Genomic DNA, 21,750 nt, shown 5'->3' with positions numbered 1-21,750 from the left:
AATTCTCTTGCGGGTCCCCCGCACGATGATGTCTGGGCCGTTGGCCGTGTAGATGTTGGGAATCTTCGTCAGCAGTAGCAGGATGGGTGCCACCTGCAGTACGCTTAGGGACAGTCCCGAGCTCGAGCTGGGTGTACGTCGTGCTCCGATGCCCAGTTTTTCGGCGGTAGGGTGTATCGCAGAGATCTCTAACTGCGGCGGCAGTTCTAGTGCCTCAATGGTGTCAGTGGCTGTTTTATTTTGCAGATAAATGGGCCACCGAGCTGCCTTAAAGCGCGTCCGCCATATTGGCCACATGCAAATATAACTGATATGTGTTAGAAATGGGGTCTCTAGTTGGTAGCGGTTTGCACCCTTTCCAAGTAGGGACCCTCACTCTAGTCGGGGTAAGTAAGTTACACACTTAAGGTAACTCCTGCTCACCCCCCTTATTAGCTTGGCACTAGCAGTCTGGCTCATCTTGGAGGCAATGTGTAATATATATATATAACGCGTCTGCCAAAAGCGTTTCATGGACCTGTGTCACCGCGTGCAAGAAATTCAATAAAGCCGCTTTCTGCACTGCGGAGCTGTGTCGTGCTTTCTATCTACTGGGGAGAGAGCATTTGGTTCATGTTTCGCCAGCAAGCTGTCGCTGGCTTTACGACACGCCCTCTCGTTCAGGAGTAGCGTGGTTAAACAGCATTTTTGCACTCTGCATTGTACTGCAAAACACGCTACCCCCCCCCCAGCAGTTTGATGGACTACTGAGGTTTGATTTCTGCAAGGGGAGAGAGGAGGCAAATTGGGTGCCTGAGAAGGGGTTCTTAAACGGCTTTTGTATCCCCCTGGGCACTCAAGCTGGTGTGGGGCCCGATATCCAATATTCATTGGGACATCACTTGGTGTTGGGTTTGCCTTAATTACTTAATAGGCAACCCTAGAGGATTCCAACTACCAGCATGCTGTGTGCCTGGCAGGATAAACGCGAGATGTTTGATACACCCTTGAGATGGAGTAATCACCTGACTGGGAGTGGTCATTATAACATCTTTGTTTGACCCCCAAGGACAATGAGGAGCCCATGGAACCGGCACTGAAGAAAGCCAATCAAGGCTGAAATGCGTGTTTCATGGACCTGTGTCACCGCGTGCAAGAAATTCAATAAAGCCGCTTTCTGCACTCCGGAGCTGTGTCGTGCTTTCTATCTACTGGGGAGAGAGCATTTGGTTCATATATATATTCACTTAAAAAACCATAGGTTTCACACATGGTATAGTTAGCTGGACATTTCACTCGTAAAAAACCAATGAAATTTCCCCGTTATAGTTAGTGCAGGCAACTATAACTCACGCGACCGCAATCCTCTGCTGATGACGTCAGATATTACATCACTGTATTTAGACACCTATTTACCCATGTCTTCTTCCATTAATCTTTAGCTATACATATATTACAAATATTTATTTTTCATAAAGACACATATGTCATCAGTGATGTAATATCTGATGTCATTAGCAGAGGATTGCGGTCGCGTGAGTTATAGTTGCCTGCACTAACTATAACGGGGAAATTTCATTGGTTTTTTACGAGTGAAATGTCCAGCTAACTATAACATGTGTGAAACCTATGGTTTTTTAAGTGAATTTGCAAGGTTTTTTAAATGCTAATTCGTAACTATAACGTGTGTGAAACCTATGGTTCTTTCAGTGAATTTGTACGGTTTTCGAAATGCTAAGTTATGTACTTATAAAAAAATTTTTTTTCAGGTTTTTCACTGTGCTCGCACCGTGCGCGCACTCTGCGCGCGCTGTGGGCGCTCGGTGCGCTTCGCGCACCGAGCACCCACAGTTCGCGGTGCGCGCTCCTCGCGATTTTAAAAAACAACAAAATTGTTTTTTTCTCCCTTGGGGGTCCTTCTGTGACCCCCTGACCAAGGCTAGGGGGTCAGGAACTGTCCACTCTGCCCCCTTTTCACGTTCTACACCTTTTTTTTTCACCCCCTCAGACTGCGAGAGACAAAATGGCGGCCGACACTTCCTGGTTTCGACCGATTTGAATGTTTACCGACATCTAACAACCATTCAGAATTGCGCTCGCGCACGGCAGGGTGCGCGCACGGTGCGCGCGTATAGATATTGATATGCTTTTAAATGCTATTTTCTCAGGAAATACTGAACAGATTTACACCAGACCTGCAAAAGGCACTTCCTTGACCTTATGGCTACCTCTCTGCCAAATTTCACGTAATTCTGTTCAGCCGTTCGGGCTGTAGCTGCGACTAAAGGTCCTATGGAAAAATGCATGGGGAAAACGCGTTTTGGGACCCCCTTTTTTCTCGGCCTCTGCTTGACGAATCACCCCGAGACTTTCAGGGTAGGAGCTGAACGGAGCGCCCCATTAGTTTTGAAAATTTCGCGAGGATTCGTCAACCGGCGCCAAAGTTATTCAAAATAGAATTTTCAGATTTCCTATGGAAACTCGGTCCTAACTATAACTATCTACTGGCGACCGCCAGTAGATAATATATATATATATATATATATATATATATATATATATATATAATTTCCTCCTCTTTGGCTCACATATCGCTGGACCCCTGGCGCATCTGACACTGGTGCATACTTCTCGGCAGAGCCATGCCATAAATTATTCACACACAATCCTTTTCAGGGGAAAGATGAAGTCGCACTCACAGGCGGTGATTTTCCAAGCATTTATTTTCAAAATTTCTCCAGGTTTCATTCTTGCAGAGAACTTGTTCATGGTTTGAATGACAGGGCCTGTTTCAACCAATAAAAAAGCTTTTCAGTGACATGTGACTCTAGTGATAATCTAAAAACCCATTCCTAGGCATGATGGGAGTCATAGTGCCTTAAATTCACCCAGTGTCTCTTTCATATTTATTTTGTTTATTTAGTTATTTTCTCTCTTTTTCTGTCATGATTATTATTCTCATAATGTCTGTTTATGAATAAGGGGGGGGGGGGGGGAGTTTCTTGATATAGTTTTATTCTTCGTGGTGACTGTGGCAGACATGCCTGATTTCTATCCACGTCCTTTCCAATTCTCCCATGCGGACATTACCCCATTCTCAGTCTCTTGTTCACCACACATGTGTTTTGTGTCAATGATTCTGCATACTGCAGTACATTAAGATATGATTCTTTTTCAGCAGAATTTCTTGAGTCTTTTAGGTTGTTCCATATTTTCCTTGTGTTTTTGGATGTTTTTATTTGCTTTTTTTCCTTTTTGCTTATTGCTTATTTCCTGCCCTCTAGTGGGCAGCCCCATTCTTGTCTTTTTAACTTATGATTGGTGATTCAATCTCTTCTCTCATTTTGTCCCCCTTATTTCCGTTGTTTCAAGTTTTCATTATTCGATTATTTCTCCGGTGAATATACTTGTTTTCTTTTCCTTTTTCGTCCTTTTTTCTTGTTTCTTTTCTTTTTTTCTCCTTTCCCTTTTGTTTCCTTTTCATAGCTTGTTTCGTCCAGAAAATTTACAATCTTTTTTGGTACAACTTTCATCCCATTGATTTATAGGTGAACACGTAGTTCCTCACTTTGATTCAGACCCCACGGAGTGAGAGTTCAGAAATTTAATATTTGTCTAGATTCCCTCTGTCGCAGTTTTTTCTCGCAGTTGCCTCCTCTTATGCCTTCCGGTATTGTTTCAATTGCATAAAAGTTCAGCAATTTCCAGTTTCCATCATGGCTCGACTCCATGTGTTTGGCTACAGCATTCGCTCTGTCCTTGTTTGCTGTCGCCCTTACATGTTCAAGGATCCTCTTTTTAAGCTCACATATGGTGCTTCCTATATATTTTAAGGAGCAAGGGCACTCAATTACGTATATCACATACTTGCTTTTGCATGTTATAAGATCTTTTATTTGCCACATTTTGTTGTTGGCCATCCTGGCTTGTGTTGTATTTCTGGCTATCGGCAGACTTTGCAGTTGTGGCACTTGATGGAGCCTTTTGTTTTCAGCCATTGTGTCTCTTTTAAATTTTTATGTACGCTTTGATGGTGACTGTGAATTAATTTATCCCTGAGATTTTTTCTCAGGATGTTTGTGACCTTTTCCCCGTCACATGAGTAATCCATTACCAGTCTCACCGGTTCTCGATTTTCTTCACTGGTAATTTTTTGAGTATTTTTCAGGATTTCTTCCCTTACTTTCTCATCTGATCTTTGCCAACATTTTTTTTATAACGTTTTCCCTGTACCCTCTTTGTTTGAATCTTGCTGCTGTATTTGTACTGTGTTTCTTCCATTCAGATTCATCTGAACAGATTCTGCGAATTCTAAGGAATTCTCTGTATGGGATATTCTCGATGACTGATGCTTTATGGAAACTGTTGGCATGTAGTGTGGCGTTTGTTGATGTTATTTTGCGGTGCAGAGTTGTCTCGATTTTGTTGTTCATGACATAGATTTCCATGTCCAAAAACACCACTCTGTCTTTGCTAATGGTATATGTCAATTTCACATTTGCATCTGTGGAATTTAAGATTTCAAAGTACTCTTGAATTTCTGTTGCTGTTCCGTCCCATACAATTAGCAAGTCATCTATATACCGTAGCCACATTGCTGTTTTCTTTACATACTTGTCATGGTATGGGTGCCAGGCCCGTTGTTGCTCCCACCACCCCATTACCAAACAGGCGTATCCCGGACTGAAGGAGAATCCCATGGCGCATCCTTTTATTTGTTTGTATATATCTTCACCAAATGTGAAGACATTTTGTGTAAGACATGTCTCTATCATGTCTAGGAGCATTTGATTATGTTAGCAGTACTTGATGTTTCGTTCTCTGAGAAAGAAAGCAACTGCTAGTAGTCCTATGTTGTTTTCAATATTTGTATATAGGGAAATTACATCCATGGTGAAAAGCATGTATGAGTCTTGCCAAGTTAGTTCTTGAAGATGTCTCTGGAGGTCAGTAGTGTCCTTTATGTATGAGTTTAAATTCAACAAAAAGGGCATCAGGAAGAAATCAATGTAGTTTGCTACCGGTTCCAGCAATGATCCCTTTGCCGAAACTATCGGTTGCCCTAGTGGTTTCAGTGGATTTTTATGAAGTTTTGCTAAGAAATAAATTGTAGCCATTTCTGGGTGGTCTGTTGTAAGATATTTCTTTTCTTCCTCATCACTGAGGTTTTGTGCCTTCCACTCTGATTTTTCTATCCAAAGTTTCCTTGAAGGCCATGGTTGGATTATTTTTCAATTTTCGGTAATATTCACGGTTTTTCAGTTGGGAATTTGCCTCTTGTTCGTAATCCGTCGTGTTCCAAATGACGAAGTTGCCCCCTTTATCTGCCATTTTTATGGTGATGTTCCGATATATATATACATATATATCTCCATCTTCCCTTCCCTTCCTCCCTCCTAGGTAGTTATAGTTACAACCTAGTTTCCATAGGGAAAACATTTTTCGATTTGCAAATAACTTTGGCGTCGTTTGACGAATCTTCGCGAAATTCTCCACAAAAAAAAGTCTATCCAGGTCAGCTCCTATCCTGAAAGTTTGGGGGTGATTCGTCAAGCGGGGGCTGAGAAAAAAGGGGGGTCCCAAAACGCATTTTCCCCATGTTAATTTCCATAGGAAATTTTGCGATGAGCTACAGCCTGAACTGCTGAACGGAATTACCCCACATTTGGCAGAAAGGTAGAGCTTGATTCAGAAAGCGACCTTTTTTAAAAATGGTGTAAATCCGTTCAGTAGTTTTTGAGAAATTCAAAACATATGAGTAAAAAAATCAATTTCCCATAGGAAACATTGTGCAAGGTTACAGCCGAAACTACTGAACGGAATTACCTCAAATAGAGCTTGGTTCAGAAAGCGGTTTTTTTAAATGGTGTAAATCCGTTCAGTAGTTGCTGAGAAATTTGAAAAATAAAAGTTTCAATATCCGTATAAAAGTTCCGTCTGTGTGCTCCAGCGTGGAGTGTAAAATCCCTCCCTCCGTCACAGACCTCACATACACACACTATCCATACGTTTGCTGGTGGGGCCCATAACACCAACATTCACTCACCATCAATCTGTGTTTCTTGGGAGGCGATTATCTTCCAAACGCTGGCATGAAAGGAAATACCACTTTTTACCCTAATGAGTGACAAATCTACACAACCTTCTGATACTCATTAGGCCCTGAACTTCACCTTTAGTATTCCTCTCATAAATCGGGACGGATCAGTTAGTTGCAGGTTTAGGTGGATTTCTAATTCTCTAATTAACCTTTTCGTTAACACATTTTCTATGAATAAACAACCCAACTAATTTCTGTAGTTATTCAATTCAATCTTTATCTAATTAATGCAAATTAAATAATTCATTTAATCAAATCGCCATTCATATTTACCTATTCTGGCTAATTGTCGTCCTCTATGTCAAATCTGGCAGTCTCGCAAATCTATGCCCATCAAATTTAGTAAATTCAGTTAATCAGGAGCTTGGGCATTAGTTCAGTCCGTCAAAGATTCAGGGAAACAGCTGTCCTGCAGTGTCACCGTCCTCTCCGTCAGCATAACGTCAGGAAATCGAGAAAGGCCAGAAAGAACCCGCACCAACCTCTCTATTCTACCATAATTTATAGTAAAAATCATTGACAAATTGTAACAAAAACGGGTCTTCAGTTCTTCTGATTGGTCAATCGAAATCGTCTGACAGGATTCACACCAAAATAATGTCTCTGATGTAATCAATCTTGCTTGTTCCGGTTTTTAGAAGCACATTATTGTTCTTTCTGAAAAGCTGGCTTGCTTCCCAGGATAACCTTGAAGGGTACAGTCTGGTTAGGGTCATGACGAGGCCACTGTAGCTGGCGTCAGCGCAGGCGCACTTCACCCAAGCCTCATACAGCGTCGACAGTCGGGTTAGGTACCAGAGGCAGCCATTTTGTGGCAGGCCCAAATGGTCAAATTAAGCAAAAGAAACACAAAACGTAATTAATACATAGAAATGACTAAATAAATGTTATTCCCTCACTAATACCCATATGTCTGTGTATTTATCTAGCAATAAGCAACACTCAAGCGATTTTATACTTACAAAATAAAGCACAAATCACAAATACATCACAAAAGCGACATATATCATGCAATATTCAAATTGTCTATCATTAGTATGCGTACATATTTTAGTTTACAATTTAATAAAGTCATGCAAAGCAATCCCACGTGTATTTCAGTCATTAATAAGGTTGATTAATTATTTCCACTTCAATCCATTAATTCGATTATAATTAATTAATTAATCTAATTAGTAAACATGCAAAATGGGGAGGGTATACAACATTTTTGCATTACCCGCTCCAGCATGTGCACGAGCTTCACTGTGATTGGCTGCCAACACTCCAAACCAGGAAGTGTTGGTAGCCATATTGTGGCTCAGAAGAAGCGAGTCACTAGAAAACAGAGAAACAAAGGTATAAAACAAGAGAAGGGGGCAGGGTAGAAACACTCTGACCCCCTAGGCCTGCTCAAGGGGCCCCAGAAGGACCGCAGGGCCCAAAAAGTATTTAATAAAAAAAAAAAAGTCGGCGCAATTCGCGCTGGGGTCGCGTTTTATTTTAATGAGGCCCCCGGGTGGGCTTGGTCCCGGGGCATTTCTTTAAAAATAATAGTGGGGGCTCACTGGGGCTACAGGGACCCGCTGGAGTCCCTGCAGCCCCGGGGCTTCACTCATGTTGGGAGGGGGGTTGCGCGGCCCCTCTCCTGGAGCCCTCCATGTTCTTATAACTTTGGCGTCGTTTGACGAATCTTTACGAAATTTTCAAAAAATTTTCTCTTTTTCAATCAGCTATCTTGAAAGTTTGGGGATGATTTGTCAAGGGGGAGCGGAGAAAAAAAGGGGAGTCCCAAAATGTGTTTTCTCAATGCATTTTCCATGCGAAAGTTTAGAGAAGGCTACAGGTCAAACTGCTGAACATAATTACGCCAAATTTGGCAGGGAGAAAGGTTGTGGTTCAGAAAGCGTGCTTTTGTTGAAATGGTGTACATCCGTTCAGTAGTTTTTGAGAAATATCAACATTTTTAAATATCGATATTTGAGAATTCTGACATTTGATTGGCTGAGGGGTTACGAGCACGAGCTCACGGCTCATTGGCTGTGAACGCTTAAAACCAGGAAGTGTGGGCAGTCATTTTGTGGCTTAGTCCGTCAGTTCGCATCTCTCCGTGTAGAAGCCATTGGGTGTGTAGTTTTACCTCTGCGAGGCAACACTGGCATCTGTGTGAGATACCCGTTGTACGCTGCCTCTACCAACATCACCAGGTCGCAGCTATGCTTTTAGAAGCTAGTCAGTTGGCTCGGAGCTCTGTGAGTCAGTCTGTCAGCATGACCCTCTACACTACCCAAACACCACTTGTGAGAAGTTGGCCTGATGTATGATGTCACTAGTTCTAGTGTACACCTTATATCAGTCCAAATACCCTTATGGTGATTGGTTGTAAAGTCAACCTTATAGACCAGCTATCCTAGTGGTAGCATGGACAAGAGCAGTCTTAGGCTAAACTCTGAATGGCATGTGAAGCCAGCTGTGATACCATATATAATCCCTTGAATACCAAATGAAAGGACACCACAACAGATATATATATAAAATAAAGTGTATTTATTCTAAGCAAACCCTCAGCACTCTTTATGAGATTAGAGGTAAGTACAACACAGTCTTATTTATGCATACAGTAAGTCACACAGGTAAGTAATACAGTTAGGCCCTAGGGGCCACGCAAACCATATACTAAGTAAGTGGTATAAGGACCCCTGTCACGGAAATAGGATAGGCCTAGGCCTAGGGAATCGCTGGGGCTACACTATACTACCAAAGGTTAGGAAGTGGGAGGCCCACGGGATTCGTATGCAGAGTGGAAACACTCACGCGTAATGCGTAAAAGTCACTAGCAATAGTACAGTTTAGAAATAGATAGATTTAGGACACTTCCGGAGTAGCTAGGAAGTTGAGACTTGAAACTTAGACACTAGGATAGTCACTATCCTGATGAGCACCGGAGTACCCAAGTTACCTAGCCCACAGGCTGCGGGTGCATAGGGGTGAAGTTGCGTCGGGTTTCGTCGTCGACTCCTATGGATGCCTGAAGAAATATGCTGACAGGCAGTCAGTGAAGAGTGTCCGGTGGATCCCAAGGCTGGGATCAAGAAGAGAGGAGACCTGCAAGCAGAGGGGACAGAGTCAAGGTCACTAGCCAGTGACCACGTGGAACCAGGAAGGAACCAGACGATGTCGTGAAGATTTGCAGGTGAAGGTGAAGCTTGTCGCTGCAGCCAGGAGGACCAGGAAGCGTCGAGGACGACCAGGACCAGGAGGCGAGCTGTCCCACGAAGGCTCTTGCTGTCGGCGGCGTCGAAGTTGGACTAGGACTCACCAAGCCTTGGCAAGCGGAACCCACGCAGAATGAAGGACTTGCTTCTGGTGCAGACCAGGAAGGTCTGGGGTGCTTCTCTTTTTCAAAGAAGCAGGAGCCAGTCTGGAGGAGCCAAACCAGCGGTGAAGATTACGGGTTGCGTCGTCACAAAGGCCACTAGCCAGCGGGCAAGCAACCGGACAGACGCGGCAAGCAGGAAAATGCTGAAGGGCCCCACGCAGGACTCGTTGAGTGTGGGGGGCTGATCTTCGGTGCAGATGGTGCTTGGGGGTGGGGCTTCTCAATCCCCGGTGCACAACTTCAAGGGTGCCTCAGAAGCTGCGCTTGGAGATACTAGCCACTTTTCCCAGGTAGCCGGTCCCACGTCGCTCGTCGCCTCCACGGATCTCACCTCTGCTGTGGATGTGGATCAGGGTCGGAGAAGTCTGGAAGTCAAGGCTCTGGTCGGGCTCTGCAGTCGGTTCCTCGTAGAACGTGGGCAAAGCAAAGGGTAGTCTCTTGATGGTGCCTGTTTGCACAGGGTAGCCACTCCTTGGCCACAAGGGAGATTCTTCAGTCTTCTTCTTTCGTCGAAGGTCGAAGGTCCAGAGTTTCTGTTCAAGATTGCAGGTTCAGGATAATCTAAAGTCTTGAGGCCCAACTCCCACTCTTATACTAATCTGGGGGGCTGGGATACCTGCTAGGTCACGCCTTATGGGTGGGACCTGGGAGGGGGTGGTTACACCCACTTCCCTTTGTCCAGTTTCGCGCCAGAGCTGGGGCTGGAGTGCCCCAGCACCGGTTTGAACTGGACTATGCAAGGAACACCTTGTGTGCCCCAGGCATGTCTCATTCCTTTCAGCCCACCCTGCCCCAATACACTAAAGGCTGTCTGGGGAGGTGCTAGCACCTCCCCAAGCAGGAAACCTATTGTCCAGGCCTCCCTGGCTGGGATCACTCCCAGCTGCAGGAGGTCAGACTTGTGTCGTGGCAGCAGCATCCATTTTGTGATGCTGAGGCTTTGGTCAGAGGCTAACAGTGAAGTATGATTTTAACATGTCTTTCCCTCTAGAAGGGGGGAATAATATCCTCATGTCCAGAAATGGTATGGGGGTATTATTCCACAGTGTCAGACACCTTACACGACATGTTTCGATAAAGCCAAACCATAGTTACCATAACCGTCTAAGATTATAAGGCACTTTAAGAGTATATGGTAGGCTATATCATAGAACAGCTATAAGGACTTGGTTCCGAAAGCTGCAGACAGGCTCAGCTCATGCTAGAGCACCATCTCACATGTTACCAAGCACTCTGCCTCCAGGATTGTTAAGGCCTGCCATAGGAGTGACTGATAGGTACACATGTGTCTATATGTAAGTTTAGGTATAGGAATACTACACCTAAGCAAGGGGTGATTACACGACCTTGCCCCAGCTGAGTGATCAGCCAGTTGTGTCAAAATGGAAGGCCAGGCCAGGGGTGGCATAATACATGCTGCAGCCCCTGGTAGGCCTAGGGTACACCTATGCCCTGGGTACCTGTACAGGGGCCAATAAGGTGATCCTATCCAAATGGGTTATGCACCTAAAGTACATAGTATTAATTTAGAGCGAGAACAGCAGGGCTGTGGGTCTGATTAGCAGGCCCACAGCCACATCTAAGTCGAAAACCAGTCAAGCAAAAGCAAAACGTGGGGGTGAACATAGAAAGCAGACCCTACTCTCCTACACCACTGCACTACCTAACTAAACACTAAACCACTACTGCCAGCACGACCCTACACTACAGAAACACCACTGCACTACCTCAAACCCTAAAATACTACCCCCAGCACGACCCCTACACTACACAACACCACTGCACTACCCTAAACCCTAAAACACAACCCCCAGCATGACCCCTATGCTACACAAACACCACTGCACTACCCTAAACCCTAAAATACTACCCCCAGCATGACCCCCTACACTACCCAAACACCACTGCACTATCCTAAACCATAAAACGCTACCCCCTACATTACACAACCACTGCACTACCCTTAACCCTAAATCTACCCACAGCATGACTCCCTACACCACTGCACTACCCTAAACCTAAAATACTACCCCCAGCACAACCCCCTACACTACCCAAACACACCACTGCACTACCCTAAACCTAAAACACTACCCCCAGCATGACCTCTTACACTACCGAAACACCACTGCGCTATCCTAAACCCTAAAACACTACCCCCAGCACGACCCCCTATACTACACAATCATCATGGCACTACCCTAAATCTACCCCCAGCACGACCCCCTATACTATCCAAACACCACTGCACTACCCTAGACCCTAAAACACAACCGCCAGCACGACTCCCTACACTACCCAAACACCACTGCACTACCCTAAAACACTACCCCAGCATGAACCCCTACACTACCCAAACATCACTACACTATCGTAAACCCTAAATCTGCCCCCAGCACGACCCCTATACTATCCAAACACCACTGCACTACCCTACATCCTAAAACACTACCGCCAGCACGACTCCCTACAGTACCCAAACACCACTGCACTACCCTAAACCCTAAAATACTATCCCAGCATGACCCCCTACAGTACCCAAACACCACTGCACTACCCTAAACCGTAAAACGCTACCCCCTACACTTCACAAACATCACTGCACTACCATTAACCCTAAAACTACCCACAGCATGACTCCCTACACTACCCAAACATCACTACACTATCGTAAACCCTAAATCTACCCCCAGCACGACCCCTATACTATCCAAACACCACTGCACTACCCTACACCCTAAAACACTACCGCCAGCACGACTCCCTACAGTACCCAAACACCACTGCACTACCCTAAACCCTACTACACTACCCCAGCACGACCCACTACAGTACCCGAACACCACTGCACTACCCTAAACCATAAAACACGACCCCCTATACTACACAAACACCACTGCACTACCCTAAACCCTAAATCTACCCACAGCATGACTCCCTACACTACCCAAACATCACTACACCATCGTAAACCCTAAATCTTCCCCCAGCACGACCCCTATACTATCCAGACACCACTGCACTACCCTACACCCTAAAACACTACCACCAACACGACTCCCTGCAGTACCCAAACACCACTGCACTACCCTAAACCCTAAAATACTATCCCAGCACGACCCCCTACAGTACCCAAACACCACTGCACTATCCTAAACCATAAAACGCTACCCCCTACATTACACAAACACCACTGCACTACCCTTAACCCTAAATCTACCCACAGCATGACTCCCTACACTACCCAAACATCACTACACTATAGTAAACCCTAAATCTACCCCCAGCACGACCCCTATACTATCCAAACACCACTGCACTACCCTACACCCTAAAAGACTACAACCAACACGACTCCCTCTAGTACCCAAACACCACTGCACTATCCTAAACCCTAAAACACTATCCCAGCACGACCCCCTACAGTACCCAAACACCACTTCACTATCCTAAACCATAAAACGCTACCCCCTACATTACACAAACACCACTGCACTACCCTTAACCCTAAATCTACCCACAGCATGACTCCCTACACTACCCAAACATCACTACACTATAGTAAACCCTAAATCTACCCCCAGCACGACCCCTATACTATCCAAACACCACTGCACTACCCTAAAACACTACCACCAACACGACTCCCTATAGTACCCAAACACCACTGCACTACCCTAAACCCTAAAACACTATCCCAGCACGACCCCCTACACAATCACCACTGCACTACCCTAAAACCTAAATCTACCCCCAGCATGACTCCCTACACCACGCAAACATCACTACACTATCGTAAACCCTAAATCTACCCCAAGTATGACCCCCTATACTATCCAAACACCACTGCACTACCCTAGACCCTAAAACACTACCGCCAGCACGACTCCCTACACTACCGAAACACCACTGCACTACCCTAAATCCTAAAACACTACCCCAGCACGACCCCCTACACTACCCAAACACCACTGCACTACCCTAAACCCTACAACACTACCCCCAGCACTACCCACTACACAAACACCACTGCACTGCCCTAAACCCTAAATCTACCCCAGCACGACCCCCTACACTACACAAACATCACTTCACTACCCTAACCCTAAAGCACTACCCCAGCATGACCCCCTACAGTACCCAAACACCACTGCACCACCCTAAACCGTAAAACTCTACCCCCAGCACGACCCCCTACACTACCCAAACACCACTGCACTACCCTAAACCCTAAAACTACCCCCAGCACTACCCACTACACAAACACCACTGCACTACCCTAAACCCTAAATCTACCCCATCACAACCCCCTACACTACACAAACACCACTTCACTACCCTAACCCTAAAGCACTACCCCAGCATGACCCCCTACAGTACCCAAACACCACTGCACCACCCTAAACCGTAAAACTCTACCCCCAGCACGACCCCCTACACTACCCAAAGACCACTGTAGTACCCTAAACAATAAAACACTAACAGTCCGACGCCCCGTAGCTCTCTCTGTGCGAGCCAAGCCCACGGACTGCTGCTCTCCCTCTGCGAGGCTGCTCGACGGCCCGCAGGTCTCCGTGTGCTATCCGGATCGCAGCTGTCACTCTGAGAACCGATATTGGGAATATAAGGCGGCTCTAAAAAGAGCCTTTGTGTTTATTAGTTGGAGTTACATATAAGTGCGGATGCACAGTTTCAGGTTATTCAGAAAAACTCGATTTCCCTGATCTGTGAAAGGTACTCCATCACTTCTGTAGATATCAGCCATATGAAAACGTATGTTGTTGTTGTAGATAGACCCCATTCTATGGTCTCTGAGGTATGCAGGCACAGCTTTGTTGACATTTTTCCTAGATTTTTCAACCTGAAGACAAAATTGGTTTGACCATTTCCACTTCTGTCTTTGGCATATATTGGAATATACAAAGACAGTTTGAGGCAAAAGCAACATCAATTGTCTAAAGGTGTCCTTCATTAGCATTTCTAAACCTACCCCATTTCTAAACCTAGGTCGTTACCACCAGAGTGCACACTCATGAGGTCAGGGTGTTGGAGATGCAAACAGGTTTAAACCAAAGGTAACAATTGGCGCCACTTCAATCCTCTCTGTCCAAACCATTTAATGTCCACATTTTGTAAACCTAGGTCTAAGTCAATACGTCTCTGTTCTGCATACCTCTTGCACCAGAAAACATAGCATGTCCTACGATCCACACTAGCATTTTGAAGGTATAGCTGGAAGATATGGCTAGATGTCTGTAGCTCATGCAGACTGTTCGTAGAATAAGAGATATGTTTAAAGATGAGGAACTACTTTTTTTTGTCATAGAAAATGATAACTGATTGGGAGATGAAAAGCATTGTTTACTTAAAAGTAGGGTGCATATTAGTTTGTAGAAAAGCATCTTTGTCATTGGTTAATAAAAAGCAGTTTGAACGTGGAGTATATATGATAGGATAAAATTTGCTCAGTTCAACCACACCTGCTACTTGCATTTGGAAGGCACTGTTCGAACTTAAAACAATGGTGAACTTTTGGCCTGCAGGTGTGTTAAATGTTCGAGAAAATGTTGCAAAAATTATCGTTAGGGTTTAAACACATATGAACTTTTAACCTGCACGTGTCATAGAATGTTCTAGAAAGTGTGTTGCTAGAATACGTTAAACTTGTCACCTGTATGTGTTCTTAAATGTTTAAAATACTGTTTATATGGAAAGTTAAAAAATAACCAATAGAGAAGTTTTGCAATTTGAAAAAAATAAGGAACTATTCTGATTTGTTCTGTACATGTATTTATGTGTGGAGCAACAGGGAAATTGTGCCATTACTGGTTCCATTCTTGATGAGAGCGGTGCATTACATGTACTGTGTGACAAAGAAAGAATTGCATGAGTTTGTGACATTTGGAATCTGCATACCAACTACGAATGTAAGTTAAAGTATGCTTAGTGTGGGGAAGGGGTAAGAGTAGAAAATTCATGTGTTATTAACTTAACAGAGATGGAACAAAAACCAGAAATGTTATGTGGACAATTTGTGGTATTTTCTATAGTGAGAGGTAGATTTCAATATCAGTGAAGACTGGTGTGTTACTGGGAGGCTTTGGATTTTGTTGTTGTTATCAAATGGAAGTTGTTGGGGAGCGTTTCTTCAGGAGACATTTTTTATAAATATGTGAGAGATAAAAAATAAATGAAAATGTTCTGTGTATTTTCTGTACGATTTTGTTCACAGTGCTAAAGTAAATGTGATTATTAGTGAAGGTAATTGTCAGAGTGTGTTTGTCTGCTGAATATACGCAGGCCTTTAAGTGGTCCGGGTCTTATTGGTACTGAGCTCTGCCACCCGTTTAAGACAGTTGCCACATTTTTCATTCCACTTAAAGCTGTTAATATATGTATAGTAAAGGGACGACACATAAAAAGTTTGGGAATTACACCTTTATTTACTCTGTCCAGCTCTCACCACCATTTTGTGCCCCCAGCAGTACTGTTTATAAAAATAATCTAATACAGCTCTTTGTATTATAAAAATAGCACTTCTAAATTTATTACCATATCGGTAGGGTATATACTATATAGAGAATGGTGCAATCAGTTTCATTGGTATAAAACTGCACTGTGTTATGTTGGAAATCTTACATATGCATTGGTTGTGATGTTATATTTTACACTGTGAGGTATATTTGAAGATAAGTGAAGACAGTTGTTATACTGCGAACCTGTTGAAAATGTGCACAGATTACATGGAGAGTAAATGGACAAAGTAAACGTACATGTTGCTTTCTGTATGTATGCATGGTTAGAATCATTTGATGATGTTTTAAGATATAATCTAAATAGTGTTTGTGCTTTACAATTGGGTATACTGCACTGTGTTAGTAGTTAGTGACTAGATGCTGCTAAAGGGATTATTTATTGCTCCTTCTTACGAAATAAAGGTGGAGAGGGGCGTTTCTTTACAAGAGATATTTTATCAATGTGTGAGAGATAAAAAAGAAAAAAAAATGTTTTAGTAAATTTTCTGTACGATTTTTTCACACTAGTAAAATAACTGTTATTATAAGTGAGGAGAATTGTTAGGTTGTGTCTCTGTGCTGAATATACGCAGGCCTTTAAGTGGGCTGGATCTTACCGGTGGTGAACACTGCTAACGCTTTTACACAACCGTCATTTTTTTTATACCACTGAAACCCTTGAATATACGTATATTAAAGGAATGGTGTAATTAAAGTTTAGGAATTACACCTCCGTTTACTCTCCTCATCTCATATTCTTTATTTTGTGCACCCTATAGTAGTGTTTATAAAAATTAAGTAATAGAGCTTTATATAGTATAAAAATGGCACTTATACCTTTTTGGGCATGTTCGTGGGATCTGTAGTTTGTAGAGAAGGTGGTTATCAGTTTCAATGGTAGAAAACGGACGTGACATATGTTTGAAAGATTACATGGTTTTAGGAATAAGCTCTCGCTCTGCGAGTTTTCAGGCCCGCAGTTGTACCTCTGTAAGCCAACACTACAAATATACCGCAGCTCTCGCTCTGCGAGATACCCCCTTCACGCTCCTTATCCCTACATAACCGTCCCGCAGCTATCCCTTTGCAAGTCGACGGCCCGCAGCTCTCCCTATACTACTCGGCCCGCGGCTGTTCTTCTGTGAGCCGGGCCGCAGCTCTCCCTCTATGAGCCAGCCAGTCGGCTGGCAGGTCTTCCTCTACGAGCAAGCCTGGTTGCCCGCAACTGTTCCTCTGTGAGGCGGCCCGTAGCTCTCTCTCTACGAGCCAGCCAGTCAGCTCACAGGTCTTCCTCTACGAGCCAGCCCGCTGGCTCGCAGCTCTCCCTCTGCAAACCACTGGTGGGCTCGCAGCTCTTTGTCTGCGAGGCAGCTCGTAGTTGTAGCTCTGCAAACCAACACTGGAAATATACCGCAGTTCTCTCTCTACGAGATACCTCCTTCACGCTCCCTCTCTTCACATCATTGTCCCGCACCTATGAATTGCAAGCCGACGGCCCCCACCTTTCCCTATAGCAGTTGGCCCACTGCTGCCCCTGTGCGAGCCGGCCCGCAGCTCTCCTTCTATGAGCCCACAGGCCGCAGCTGTTCCTCTACAAAGCAGCCAGGCGGCTTACAGCTCTTTTTCTATGAGCCAGCCCGCCGGCCCACACCTCTCCCTCTGCAAACTATCATTCGGCTTGCAGCTCCTCCTCTGCTTGCTAGCTCGCAGCTGTACATCTGCAAGCCACACTGGAAATATACCACAGTTCTCTCTCTACGAGATACCCCCTTCACGCTCCCTCTCCCCACATCACCGTCCCGCACCTATGCCTTTGCAAGCCGACGGCCCGCACCTTTCCCTATTGCAGTCTGCCCGGAGCTGTTACTGTGCGAGCCGGCCCGCAGCTCTCCCTCTTCGAGCCGATGGGCCGCAGCTGTTCCTCTACGAGCCAGCGAGTCGGCTCGCAGGTCTTCCTCTATGAGCCAACCCACTGGCACGTAGGTCTCCCTCTGCAAACCACTGGTGGGCTCGCAGCTCTTTCTCTGCGAGGCAGTCTGCAGTTGTACATCTGCAAGACAACACTTATAGTAGTCGGCCCGCAGCTGTTCCTGTGCCAGCCAGCCTCAGCTCTTCCTCTTCGAGCCGACGGGCTGCAGCTGTTCCTCTACGAGCCAGCTAGTTGGCTCGAAGCTCGTCCTCTACTAGCCAGCCCGCCGGCCCGCTGCTCACCCTCTGCAAACCATTGTTCAGCTCGCAGCTCTTCCTTTGTGAGCCAACCCGCGTTTGTACCTCTGCAAGCCAACACTGGAAATATACCGCAGTTCTGTCTCATAACTTTTCTTATTTTACAGATATTTTGCATAATTATTAAGAAAGAGTAAAAATGACAAGAAAAGAGCAAAGAAAAAGAGAACAAAGAAAATAGGTTTATTTAAAAAAAAAAAAAGGAAAGAGGAATCAGATCAACTACAACATGGATCTTTAAAGAAAAAGTGTTCTGGTAAGAATAGTAAAGAACAGACAGACACAATAAGGACAGTGAAACAAAAGGAAAAGAAAAATGTACAAAAAAAGTGGAAAATTGGATTATCGGAAAAAGAATTATGTTGGAAGCAGGAAGAAACAATTTTCTGAAATTCGAAAAAGAATCTATAAAAGTAGAGTACTCCAAAATTTACTACAAAAATGTAAAATATATAAAAGGATATCAGCATTTTGCAGACAAAAAAGGAGATTCTAAGTGTAATTGAAAGAGCGTTTGAATTGAAAAGAAAATTGTTTATCTTAACTTCAAAAAAAGATTGAAGACTTTAAATACCATAATGCAGCGTATGAAGGACAAATGTAAAAGAAAAAGAATTGTAAATAGAACTAATTTGTGTAAAATATTTTCCGGGGAATGGAAGCATACTTCTAGTACAGAACCTTTTTTTAATGAAGAAAGTTATTTTCAACAAAATAGATTACTGCATGCAGTTGATATCTGTGGTCATTGTTATGAAGTGAGAAATGGTTGTCCAATTGAAAAAGAAAAGTTAGTTCCTAGAAATGTTGAAGAAGTAATAGCTGAGGAAGTTCAAGGGAGACGTACCCAGGCTCCAGTGTTTACATGTGATTGTAGTAGTATTTGTAGTATACGTCAACAATCTATTGATATTTTACTAAATTTCTTAAGAGAATATGGAAGAAAACCTGTGAAACAGAACATTAAGATATTACAAGGACTGCATCCTTGCAAAGTGAGAAAAAATACAGGGTTGCAAGGTCATTCTCTGGCTTGTCTTTCTAGGAAAGTGTGTCAAAGTCGTTTTCACCATTTAAGAAGGTTAGCAGTACATCATTCCGAAATGCGAAAGTTAGTTAGAAGATTATACTACGTGAAAAGTCCTGCATTATGTCCAAATGAAATCAATTCAGCTCTTTTGCATGGTTCAGTGTTGGATGTAAAAAAAAATTGTGATATAGAGTTACGTGTCTTTGCTGGTCAAGAGGAGAGTAGAGAAAGTGAGAGTTTGATAAGTGTAGGTGTTGAAGAAGAGATGGAAGATACTACTGATGTGAAGTTTGAAAAGGAAATAACAAAGTTTAAAGTAGTTTCTAGTGAAAATCCCAACTATGTTTGCATTTGTTCCCAACGTACTCACTATAAAATTCAAACTAGGAATGTAGATGTGTTTTTAAAAAGTGAAAAGGAAAACAATGATAAATGGAGAGAATTTGCTGCTTATCTGTTTGTGGAAGGTCGTTTTGATCTAGGTACTGTGCAATGTATTTGTAAATATTGTTACAATAAATTAGAAGAGAACAAAATGCCAGCTAGAGCTGTCCATAATGACTTAGAATTATTAGCTATACCTCCTGAACTTAAAGATTTAAATACATATGAGGCCATCCTTATACAATCGGTGCACCCTTTTCAGGCTATAATTCGTATGGAGCCTAAAACAGGTAAGCTGCCTCCAACAGATCTACAAAGAGGTTTAAAAGGAAGAGTTGTGTATTTACCTTTAGATTTTAAGAAAAATGTTGAAACTGTTGGTGTAGAAAGAGAGTATACTGAACCTGTAGTCATTCTTGTTAATGGTGTACCCACAGAGTTGGAAAATATGGCAAGAGTTAGTAGATGTCACGAAAGTCCAAAAGGCTACATTATATCTGGTGCAAAACAATATTTACTATAAAAGTGTAAATGTAGAAGAAGAAGAAATGACTTTAGAAGATGAAACACACATTTCAACTGGACAAATAGAAAAAGTGGAGAATTCCAGAAAAGAAGAAAAATATGAACATTATACTATACACCCTCTACATTCAAAATAATTGATAGGAGATACTATTGAATTGTTCCAGATGAAAAAAGCAAAAGGAACTCCCATGAGTGTGTGGGAAAAATCTTTGGAAGCTCGTTGTTTTCCACAGCTGTTCCCTACTGGAAAAGGAGGACGATATGATGAACGACCAGTTCAGATTCCAGCTTCAGAATATCGTACTTTACGACTGTACTCAGAAGAACCAAGATTTCGTCAGTGTATTCCATATTTGTTTCATCTTTTATTTGAGAGTGATCTGTCTGCACTTTCAAATGCAGTCAACCATATATTAAAAACTGGAACGCATCTTTCACATGTTTCTGCAAAGGAATTTATGAACAAAGTTGAAGAAAGAGATGAACATTTAGAATCACATTTAATTTGATGGCATGTCAAAGTGACACTAATGAATATTGGTATAGACGTCATGGGGTTTGTTACACTTAGCTGTGCTGAGTACGCATGGGATGATTTACTGGATTTTCTACGAGAAGCAAATTCAAATATAGAAAATATTGAATTAAAGACACCTGGAGAACTGTGTTCCCTAGATCCTGTAAATGTCTGCAGATATTTTAATCATAGATTTGAAGCTATGATGTCTTTCATTTGTTATTAATTTGTTTTGGAGAAAAGAATGCCAAGCTAGAGGTGCTCCTCATATACATATGCTTTTATGGATCAAAAATGCACCCAAATTTGGAACTGATTCGGATGAGACTGTTTTATCTTTTATTGAAGAGTATGTTACCTGTGCAAATCCGAAAACAGGAGGAGAAAATATCTTAAGACAGCAAGTTTTACGGTTTCAGAGTCATCGATGTGGAAAATATTGCAGACGGAAATATAAGTCAAAGGATAAATTTTAATCAAAATGTCGATTTGGCTTTCCACGTCTAGTAATTTCCAAAGGAAGAGTGAACAGTTTTATGTCAGCAGTGAGGCATACTATCACTCGAAAATCACCCAAAAATACTTATAATATAAAAAGAAATGAAGAATCGAAGTACATTAATGATTACAATCCGGTGATTTTGAAGATGTGGAATGCAAATATGGATATACAATATGTTGCAGATAACTCAATTGCTGTTGCTTGCTATGTCACGTCATATATTACCAAGTCTGAGAAGACAGAATTGAAAGAAATGTGGGAGGAAATTTCACAGGATAAGACACTTAGCAAAAAATTGTACAGCTTCAGCTTGAAGATTCTTTCACATCGAGAAATTGGATCCTACGAATGTTCGGATCGATTGACATCTGCAAGTTTATATTCAAAGTTGAGTGGAATCATCTTGATAAGTCTAGGCCTTGCTGCAGCACGAAATTGAGTTTTGAAATCTGTACAAGACATTGAATACTTGGCACTGAATGAACCAGAAAGTACAGATATTCTGAAATCAAATATGTTGGATACATACTATCCAAATAGAAGTCCATACCTGGAAAACATATGTCTATATGAAATAGTACAACATTATAGTTTAAAAAAAAATGTTACAG

This window comes from Triturus cristatus, chromosome 7 (genome assembly GCF_964204655.1).
Source record: "Triturus cristatus chromosome 7, aTriCri1.1, whole genome shotgun sequence".
Classification (NCBI taxonomy): domain Eukaryota; kingdom Metazoa; phylum Chordata; class Amphibia; order Caudata; family Salamandridae; genus Triturus; species Triturus cristatus.
This window is presented reverse-complemented; position numbering follows the sequence as displayed.